Source organism: Poeciliopsis prolifica, unplaced genomic scaffold, assembly GCF_027474105.1.
Source record: "Poeciliopsis prolifica strain line A6 unplaced genomic scaffold, Auburn_PproV2 SCAFFOLD003, whole genome shotgun sequence".
Classification (NCBI taxonomy): domain Eukaryota; kingdom Metazoa; phylum Chordata; class Actinopteri; order Cyprinodontiformes; family Poeciliidae; genus Poeciliopsis; species Poeciliopsis prolifica.
Genome location: NW_026562378.1, coordinates 19,045,028 through 19,055,775, shown reverse-complemented (window position 1 = coordinate 19,055,775; position 10,748 = coordinate 19,045,028). Strand labels below are relative to the sequence as shown.

Genomic DNA, 10,748 nt, shown 5'->3' with positions numbered 1-10,748 from the left:
TTCATCTCAGTCTTCTCTGAGTGTTGAATATATTCCCGTTTAAAAGCTCATTTCATAACTTTCTGGTGATTTTGATCAAGCATGTATAAGCAGGAGCAGAATCAACCAACCTTAAGATTTAAGGAGAGATTATTATTTCTTAAAAAATAGTTACTAGAAATTAATCTGATCACTGGAGTGAAATGAATAGTTAATCATAGGATATTGATTTAAAAAAAAAATAGGAAGAAGCAACACCAGGAATGCAACGAGTTTGAAAAATTGGAACATTATGTATTTATACCCATTATTCCCACTTTTCTCCAATCATTCTGATGTCTGTGTGGTGATGTCCACTGGTGTTTGAGCAAAACAAAGCAGTTATATGCCATAGCATTAATAAATAATAATAATAAAAAAATCTCAAATATCTTCTACTTCAAATCTTTATGCTGACATTAACCAAATATTTCCTGCTCCTGGAGAGAAGTGGGCCAAGTGCAAATCCATAAAATATGTAGGGATAAAAGTCTTGAACCCGCAGACCACTTCCCACTGCTCTGGGACCTTGGGGATTGGGTTTAGGAGGAGATGGTGAACACATATGAACAATTGTGTTACTTCATCAACTGTTACAGCTGACCAACATACCCTTTAACTCACACAGTGAAGGATGGGGGAACTTTTCTGTTTGCTGAATGCTCATGTTTAATTTTCTGATACTGAGATTCATAGATATATCTGACAGTGTGGAGTCATTCTTCAAAGTCTTTTTAGGACCTTCATTTAGTCCTCAGACAGACACTTCTGATATATTCGTCTCTACAGAGCTGCACGAAATCACTAAATGTTTAATAATCAAGAGAGAAAGGAAGGAAGAGGGCAATTATGCCGCCTCAGAGAGTATAAAAATTTTATTCTTTGTAGATCAAAGATCATTCTTTCCAATGAAAACTTCCTCTTCGCAGAAGGCAGGTCTCAACTGTTAAGCCCTGGAGTATTATCAGATAGACTTACTGTAAGAAATTTACGGCAGAAATGAAAGGAAATAAAACTAGTTTTTGCACCATATCTGTGATTTTCTCTGCCTACTTTGTAAAATTACAATAAAATAAGTACATTTACTATCCCCCCAAAACATTATCTTTAAATAAAAAAACACAGCTGAGCAATATATGATTTTATATGTGATCCCTGGCTTTAGTTTCGACTGATGAGGGTTTGGTGTATTACCAGTAAGAGAGTGTAAATGGGGGGAAATCTGTTTAAAATAAAGCACTTATAAAGAAAAACACATATATAAGTAAAAGGACAGCTCTAAAAGTGGGAGAAAATTTTCTAATACTAAAAATTGCCCTCTTTTCTTTTATAACAACCATTTTTGATGCATTTAATTGCCATATTTGATTTGATGTTGAACTGTCTTTAAGAAGAAGAAAATAAAAGCAGCAGAATTGCAAACTTTATAACGGCACATCAAACTGAAAGCAGTTTGATTCCCCAACAATCATAACAGTTGCATCCTGCTAGCTGTGGCATACCAGGGAGGAGTTCATCTGAGGGTTAGTAGTCAGATAAGTTAGTAGTTGGAAAAACACCTTGAAGACCTTCCAAATGACAACATTCCAGCATCCCCCAGTCCCCAAATTTATTGTTATTAAACTATATGATGCCACACTGTTTCCTATCTTGATGGATATACAGCTGTTTTGAAAAGTGTTTGGTTTGAGTTGTTATATTTGAGGAAATTCCATAATCCAGACATTTCTAAACTGTCTTAGGCTCTCTAAGGTATCAGTTTTCTGTTGTTTTTTTTTTGTTTATAAAATTGTTGTCAAATTTTACATTAAAGCAGATCATCATCATTTCTGTTTTTTTAAACTTTATATGCAGCCATACCCTTCTCATCTACAGTCTGATAACTTTAACTGCAAAACAGATAAAATCATCCATGTATTTTTTGACAGCCTTCTGTGGTAAGAGATGGAGTAACTCCTGCAGTCATAGTAATATTTTATGGATTCATATGGCTTATTTTACAAGGCACAAATAAAAATCACTCCAATTTAAGATTTGCAAGAAAGAAGGCACAGCAGCATGTAGATAATACTCATTTGGGTCACATTTTTCAGGCTTTGTTCATTAAATATCTGTGAATTTCACAAACTCCCCCTGACTTTGACTTTCAGAGTAAACACACACCCATCTCTCTAGACACTGCTGTGAAAGCAGTGGTCAGTCAGCTATATTCAATTTGTAGTAGGAATTTGGGAAATCTGACTTCTGACTCCAACAAGTCAACTGGAACAACCTCCCTGAAGTCAAACTATTCACTTGGAAAGGCTGAGAGTTTTTCAAATGGTGACTTTAAGATCTTGTGTGGCCGCTCTTCACATCCACAACAGAACGCTGTGGTGGAAAGAAGCTTATTTTACGACACATACTTGTAAGAGTGCATATAAAATCAACTTCTGACGTAAATGTGATATAGCTTCAAACACATCAATAGTTTTGTTTCGCTGAAAATGTAATTACTCTGACCCTAACTATTTTTTTATAATTGCATCCTGTCAGTATAGATGCGTTTTTGTAATTATTATAGTTTTATTTTCAAACCTAAACACAAAGAAGTAATTACAGAAAAGATTGTGAGAGTTTTTTCTTTCTGGGTCTCTCTGAGGGGCGTGTGGCCCCTCTAGGTGCGTCCCTGCGCGTCTCTGGAGCTGCAGCCGCTCCTCAGTCTCCTCCTCCCTCTCAGTCCCGCCCCCTAGGAGTGACTTGAAACGAGGAGAGGCAGCGACCCTGCAGACACACACACACACACGCACACACGCATACACACTCTGAGCTTCTTTCTTTTTTTTTTTTTTTTTTTTTTTTTTTTTTTTTTGCCAGCAATGCCGTGTCTTCTCTAACGGGACAAGTTTAACCCTGTTGGACACCGCCGTCCTTTCGGCCCGTCCAGTGTGAACATCTTAACCCGGACTGAGGTGAGTGCAGAAATTCAAACATGCTGCCAGTTTGTTTTTTTTTTTCAAGGGGTGAGCTCCGGACTGGTTATAACTGAGGGAAGAAGCTGTGGGTCCCCCCCTCCTTTCTCTCCAGAGGAAGGCAGGCTGGAAGAGGGAGGCATGTCCGGCTTTTTGGAAACAGTTTCGGATAGCTCACTTTGTCGCCCTTCGTGGGTAAACAAACGGTTTATCAACCTGTAGTTAAGCCGGAGAAAAGCTCCGCTTCCGCGGCGCGGTCTGAGATTAGCAGAGCGGCTCTTACATCTCCTCCTTCATTCTGCCGCTACGCCACTGTACTGTTACACATGGCTCCGTCTGCAACAACTACAGTATTTCCCCTGATGCTGTGGGGCTCCGGGTGGCTGGATCGCTGTTTGAAATGTTTGGCGCTGCACAAATAGTTGACTTTTTAAGATGCTCATCCACTGGATGTTTGTTTTTGTTTGGTTTCAAACATCAGATCTTCAACGGAGGAGCAGTGTCGGGACGAACACCTGAAGTTTAATCTAATTCCTAGTGTTATCTATGATTTTGCTACTTTAAGCTATATTATTATTATTTTTGCTTCAAACTTTATGATTTGGAATTAAAAGCTAACCCTAAAAGCTACTGTAAGTTCAAAATAATACGAGAAGCGCCAATCATATCGAGCAAGCCCTCTTCCCCGAGTCTGATTGGTGATCAGCTGGTCAAATGCTAAAATAAAAACATGTCCCAGTTCTTACTCTGCAACATTCTGTCTATGTTTTGTTTATAAATAAGCTGGCGTCTTGCAATCTCATACGTTTCTCAAGTTTAATACAAATCTGAGAAGGGCTGTTGTGATGATGAAATTGGTGGTATTTAGCCCACATTTCCCTCATTGCTGTTTTGCTTCTATCATTACAGTATTGCCACTACGCATCAAGATCTTGGTTTGTTAGGATCTGGACTTTTTGTTAATCATTGCTTCTGAAAGTCAGAGAGCTTGCAAACTAATGAGGCACGATTTGAAAATGCTAACCATGTGTAAATGGCACATTTTAGGTTGTGATATTGATATTTGATAATCTATACTGTTCTATTTAAATGCTTAAATGGAAATAATCCTGTAATCTTCTTATTTTCTGATGGACTCAAAACTGCATTTTTTAAGTAGCTGCTGTACAATTTGCTTATTGTTTGGCATTCTGTTAAAAAAAATCACAACTATCATTGCAATGTGAGTATGTGGAATATCACAATGGACACAAACAACAAGTTTGATCCATTTTCTGGTACACTATTATATTTCATGTGCTGTGCATTGAGCCACTGTTTTGCCAATAACACATTTGGCCGTCTGGATGGATAGTTCTCGTCCTTTATGTCTATTCTCAGTCATCTTAGTGACTGAGATGCTGCAACAAACGTTGACATAAATTGAGTGAAGTCTGTCAATATCTATCAACATGACCTTCTGTGTCTTTCTACCTTATTTCTAATGGTTAGTTGTGTCTAAAGTTTCTGCTCTTGCAACACATGATTGAACATCATAGGGTTTTAGTGTTTTGATTTCCTTGAAATAAAGATTCAACAGAAAAGTTTCCAAAGATAACAGCATCTACCTACACGTCAAATAAAAAAGTCACTCACTGTGCATCGTCATTAAGAGCTGATTTCCTCTGCTGAGGATAAGTGTCTATGTCTGTCTGGTTTGTGTGACAGACCCTTTTTGGCTGCGTTTTAAAGCTGCATCTCTTTAAATGCTGGCTGCTGAAAGAGACTTACATCAGTTTGTTTCTAGAAACAAGACAAAACAAGTTTGAAAAACAACACGAGAAGAATGGAAAGTGTTCTTTTTTACAGTGTGATGGTGTACCCTCAGTGCTCTGGTAAGTAGTTTTACCACTCTACAAAGCAGCAACCCTAAGCATGCTTCTTAACGGTCCAACCTGACAGAGAGTTATGACATGCAGGTTATGTCATGAAAACCTCAGACGGCCAACTTCAGTGCTGTAGAAGCTATTTAAACTTAATATAGGCTCAATAAAAAAGGTTTAAGTGCAGTGAGAAACTACATGCAGCCATTTCAACAAAATCACTATAGGACAGATTTCAGTGTTAAGAGCAGTGATTAAATGAATGGATGATTTGATGTCTGAAACATTGACCTTTTTAGTTCACATTTTAGTCGACCATAAAGCTGAATAATGCCATATAAAATGTTCCTACCTCAATTTGTTTCTATGCAAAGTAATTTTTTCTGTTATTTGAAGCACAGCAATGAAAAAGGCAACATTTAAATAGAAATTTATTTTGGCCTCTTTTAGACTTTTGTTTTTTTATATGCCTTAAATCAAAGATACATGCAGCAGTGCTGGAATGGTTGCTTTTGAAGATTTTTTGATGTTGCTCGCACACTTAAATTCAGCTGATATTTGAATAACAGAAGTTGTGCAACTGTGGGTGGGAAGATGGTTGCTCTAATTATCCCTTCATCTTGAAAACATTGCGGTAGAACAGCATTTCTAGAGCTAAATAAAATTTCCTAATCCAGTTTACACCCTAGAGCCTGGAGGTTACCAGTTGGAAAACTGAATCAAAGTAGGAGATCTGTTTGAATTAATTCATCTGATATTTAATTGTTTCTACCTTCTAAATCCTTTGCCTGTTCCAGCGGAATGAAAAATGTTAAAATTTTTAGAACCTGCAACATAATTCTTTCAGTACTTCTGATTATCTGTTAAGTAGTGAACTTCTGAATCTTGTTCTGTTCTTTGTTCACTCTCCAGCATTCATGACATATTCTGAACTCACTGTTCCCCTTGATGTAGATTCAATTAAGGCAGGTGGCAAGCCTTCCTGGCTTTGGTGGCCTTTTAAATCTTTGATGCATTAAGCCGTTCTCATTGCTCCCTCTGTAATTTCTCTTAGCATCTACACCAGCTATTGGTTCTTGTTGGAGAAAGAGGCGCGCAGTCTGCCAGCATATTTACTGAGCAAATGTGTTGCATTGATGATTGGCATTGATGCATGCAAACATATCTGAAATGTCCCACAGACTCGCATCACAATGTATGAAGACTTATGGTTTACGACTGCATTAATCTTTTTCTGCTGTCAAAATGTGCTTCGTGTTTTTATGCTCAAGGATTCCGGGTTTATTTATTATATGGTCTGTTTTCAGTGGACCTTTGACTTTGATATATGAAGCTCTAATTGCAAACGCAACAAAATAAACTATTTGTTATTTTAGCTTGAACACTCCATATGTCTGAAATGCAAGTTAATGTTGAAGCAGATCTTGTCCTGCGTGAATAAAGCTGGCAAATTGGTTTAAATTTTAATTAATTAATCATGATAATACCATTTTTGTCTAACCATTACTAATTATTAGAAATTGTGTTTTCTATAATTAAGCTTTATTTATTCAAATAATTTCTTTGAAATGATCAGTTCTCCTTCTGCTCCACACAGAAGCTGTTTTAGACTTTCACCCAAACAATATAATATGTGTTCAGCAAATAGGGACATTTTAGAGCAACAGGTACTCCACATGCATCACTCATGTTTTGGGACCAGAACAAAACCTTGTGGGACACCACAGGAAACTTTTAGTAGATCAATCAACTTTATTTTTCTAAACATGTACATATCTGTTATTAAATTAATTGTTCACGAATAATGTGAAAATGTTTGTTAAATCATTTTAGTTTTAAATAATTTGCGTGCCTATTGAGGGTTTCCCCCAGTGTATTATAAGCCTGGCGGGCCACCAGGCTTAACATTGCTTATTTACTTATGTTTTTTTTTATTTTTGCATTTTAAGACTTTATAGTTGGTTTTTAGATAGTAATCTTCTAATAATACAATGTTATCAAGTGATATTTTCAAATTTCCTGTCAACTTTAAACATATTTTAACTCAAAAACATGACTGGCTGCTGGATGAATGACTGCTGAGCGCCCCAAGTGCCAGGCTTAGCAAGTTTTCTGGGGGAAACCCAGCTATTAGCATATTCACATATGTTTTTATATTAAAAGAAAAATCAACAGATAATTATTTTGACCATTCTGCAGGTCCTGACTAAGCTAAAATAGAGCATCATAATTCTTCAGGCATTTAGATTTGGTAAGAGTGCATACTGTTTTTAACTCAGGGACAGTTTTTAAAGAGTCTCCTGTGGTTTTTGGGGGTTGTGGCAACATTCACAAAATGAATGCATGCTTGTGTAAGAAAACTGAAATTGATATTGTGCTGATGACAACTTTCTTTCTCCAAGTCATTAAAACCCTGATTCAGTTTTTCCAAAATGGATTCAAAGTAGCTATTTATTATTTTTCACACTTTTCAGAACTTAACATTCAAATGCAATCTTAATATTTTTTTATTACACTGAGTCTCTTCTCATGTGGCAGGTCCTGTGATCAGGTCTTCTGGTTCTGGTCTGCTTTGCATCTCCAGAACCAGAACCACACGAGGAGAAGCAGAATTCAACTTATATGCACCGCAAATCTGGAACAAACGTTCAGAAAACTGTAAAACAGCTGAAACACTGACTTCCTATAAATCTCGATTAAAAACCCACCTGTTTGGAGTTGCTTTTGAAACATAATCAATTGTGAATTTAATGATGGCACTTGACTTAATATAATGTTTTAATTGTTGATTCCATGTTGCATGACTTTATTTTTGTGTTTGTTATGATGTAAAGCACTTTGAAATGCCTTGCTGCTGAAATGAGCTACACAAATAACGTTTGATTTTGATTTGCTTTGATTTAAAGCTGTAGTTCATTGGTTTTTCTAAACTATTTTGTAATGACAGAATTAGACTCCTCTGAGTGTCTGAGTGAGCAGCCTCTGATCTCTGAGGAGCCCCACTGCTCTCCTTCACTGCTCCCTCTTCACTGATAAGCTGCCTCCGTAATATATTCTCTGTAGTTTTGTAGCCGTAGTGATTTAAAATTATTCCAACATGGTGATTTGGCTGTAGCTTATAAAATATTGAAACAGAAGTATCCCCAGAGACACAGCAAAAGACATCGGCCAGTCTCTTAATACTGTGAATACGACTAGATGTTTAGCAGGCTCATTAAAGAAGTGAAAATAAGCGCACAAACATTTTTGTGCACTTGCAATTCCTTTGTAGGAATTGCAAAATCTTTTCCTTGACCTCCTGCTGCTAAAAAAGTCTTTTGTAAGCGGGGCCTGCAACCAATATGTTTGCTCGCTATTGAAAAGAGATTATAGTAGATCAGGAATCTGATTAGAGACAGCGATGAGGCACAGACTTGCTAATCTGGGGTTTTAGTACAGAGACAGGAAAATCTCAGGACAGTTACTAAGGTCTAAGAGGATCCAAAAATGCACATCTTGGTAATATCTGATGTGGTTAATTTGTCTTTAACTTTGATGGTTTATTGAAAAGTGCTTTTTGTTTGGTTTCTTTAATTTGTGGATGCAGTGTTTTCATGTAGCAGTCTTTGTACTTGGCAGATTTTAATTGGTAATATTTCTAACTTTTTATTGCAAAACATCTTAATCTGTCAAAATTGGAGGATGTCTCATGCTGACTGTCTTTTTCAGCAGATCTGAAATATTCTGTGCTGGATTTACTTCTAGAGTCAGGCTAAGCCGTCATCAAACTATAATTTTCTTCCGTAGAAGCTATTTCATTGTTGATTTGAATTTATGCTTTGACTCACTGGGCTGCTGAAAAAAATAAAATCCCTCCACCTGAAGATTTTTCGGTGGGAAATTGGTAGGAAGTCATTGCTTAATAGTGGATTTGGAATTGTGATGATGGAGTGTTGCACAAACAGACATACCTTTTAGAGTTGTTCAAGTTCAATTGCATCTACCAATTTTCTCTAAAGGTTTTGGGAGAATCTCTAAATCTGATTAAAAAAACAAGTTTTGATGGTTTCCTTGGAAGAATGTACTATTGGGCAAAGATTGTTTGTTGTCACATATACAATTAATTGGAACTTAACAAAAACTCTTCCAACTTTTTCAGTGTTGCTGTTGGCTTCTTGGCGGTCTGACCACTTTCTGTTTTGTCTTTTAACCAAGTCTGATAAATTACCAATTTCAGTAATTCATTCTTTTCTGAAAACCAGATATTTACATACTTCATATCAAAAAGGCACATTTTTGTTTTTACTTTTGACTAACCTCCTTGTATTTTAAGTCTGTTGTGTTTACCAACATCACATATTATAGCATATTTCATTTATTCATGATGATTCTTTGGCCTTGTAAGCTTCTGATGAGTAATTCACAACAGACAAATATAGTGATTGGAGTCTAATAAAAAATTTGTGGACAGAACTGAATAGGTTAAGCAAACTTTTGCTAGAATATTGTGGAAAGATACTCAATATGTTTTTGCCAAATCTTTTTTTTTTCGTATTATTCTCCTGATTGATGCTTTTGTTTAATAAGACCCATTTGATAATTTTCGACATCTATCCAAGCCTGACTTTGGTTTTGTTTAAAGAATACAGATGGACTAAAGTGAAAACTATGATGACAGCTGAACTTTGCTTCATTTTAATTAGATTCAGTGCAAATAATAGTAGGTCTGTGATCCCAAGCAGATTGATGATCATAAGGTGAAGAACTTGTTCTAGACCTTCAGTCTTGCCCTTCTCTTGAGTTCACCAAGCACCTTGGATGGTCCAATCTATGGATATTCACCTTACATCAAGTTTCAATGGGTAGTAATGTTGCCTCTATCAAACAGCATCAAATATAACAGTAATAGAGCTGTTAGCTTTCCTACAGCAAAATCACCCATACTGTGAGTCTGTAAAAAAGGCCCTATATTTGCCTCGAGTGACTTTCGATGCTCTGCTACACTCCCTGAGCTGCTCTGCTGAGAAAAGTGTTTGACACTTGTCTCTAATTGGTGGTTCACTTTGACTTCCAGCTCCACATCCCTGTCCAAGGTAGATTGAATTGCATACAGTTTCTTGTCACCATCTTCCTAATCTCCTATAAAGCAAAGGTTTACTTCATGAGCCCATTTCTTACTAGTGCTTTTTCTTTTCTAAATATGCAGACTTGGAAAGTCTTAAGAGTTGCAGCTTAGAGTGCAGGAAATCGGTAAAATCCCAACCTCAGCATAGTTAAGATGAAACTGTTTTTCTTACAAGAGTATGTATCAGCTCTCTGTCAACCTCCATTTTTGCATACTCACATCCGTGCAAAACTTGGTTGGCCTCCAATTATGGCAAAAATGAAACTTTGATTCATGCATAATCATTGTCCTCAGTGCATCAAAGTGTTTCATACTGACCTGGTGCTGTGTGTACAGCACAAAGTGTGTTTCTGCTGCAGAGAGTGGGCCACCAGTGGGAGTCAGCAAAGCGAGGTAGTGAAGAGGAAGTGACTTCATGGAGATTGTGGCTTGCAGTCTTTGTTCAGGAAGGTGTTTGACAGGGGGGTGTTGAAAAAGTTTTTTCCTCACATTGTGTAGAGGACAGACAGTCTGGCTTAGCTTGGTGTTACTGCATTGAATTTATGATAAATACAGAAGAAAACTTTCTGAAGTACTGTATTCATGCTGCTTTTAGTATAATGTATAGTTAAATCATTGTGCATTAAGGCTCTCTTCTCCTGATGAGCAGACTACCTCTTATCTAGATGAACACAGCTGTTGAACTTCAAAGGCAAAATTCATCCAGGAGTGAGTGTGTTGTGTGTCTCTGTGTGTGCTTTTGGATAGAGATGGGCCCTTTAATGTCAGCTTTGCTCTGTCTTGCCTCACTGTCTGCACCATGCACACATTGGT

General features: G+C 36.9%; 1 protein-coding gene across 2 annotated transcripts in view; it reads left to right on the top strand.

Annotated features, from left to right (window-relative positions):
- The first annotated feature begins 2,860 nt into the window (after positions 1-2,860).
- ppp1r16b (protein phosphatase 1, regulatory subunit 16B) overlaps positions 2,861-10,748 on the top strand; it is an 80,665-nt gene continuing 72,777 nt past the window's right edge. Inside the window, exon 1 of one of the 2 annotated variants that reach the window (XM_055024566.1) lies at positions 2,861-2,969. The gene's annotated coding sequence lies outside the window, so the exon portion shown is untranslated. Of the gene's footprint in view, positions 2,970-4,812; positions 4,844-10,748 lie in introns of those variants that run through there. The other variant, XM_055024579.1, reaches the window with a different exon arrangement.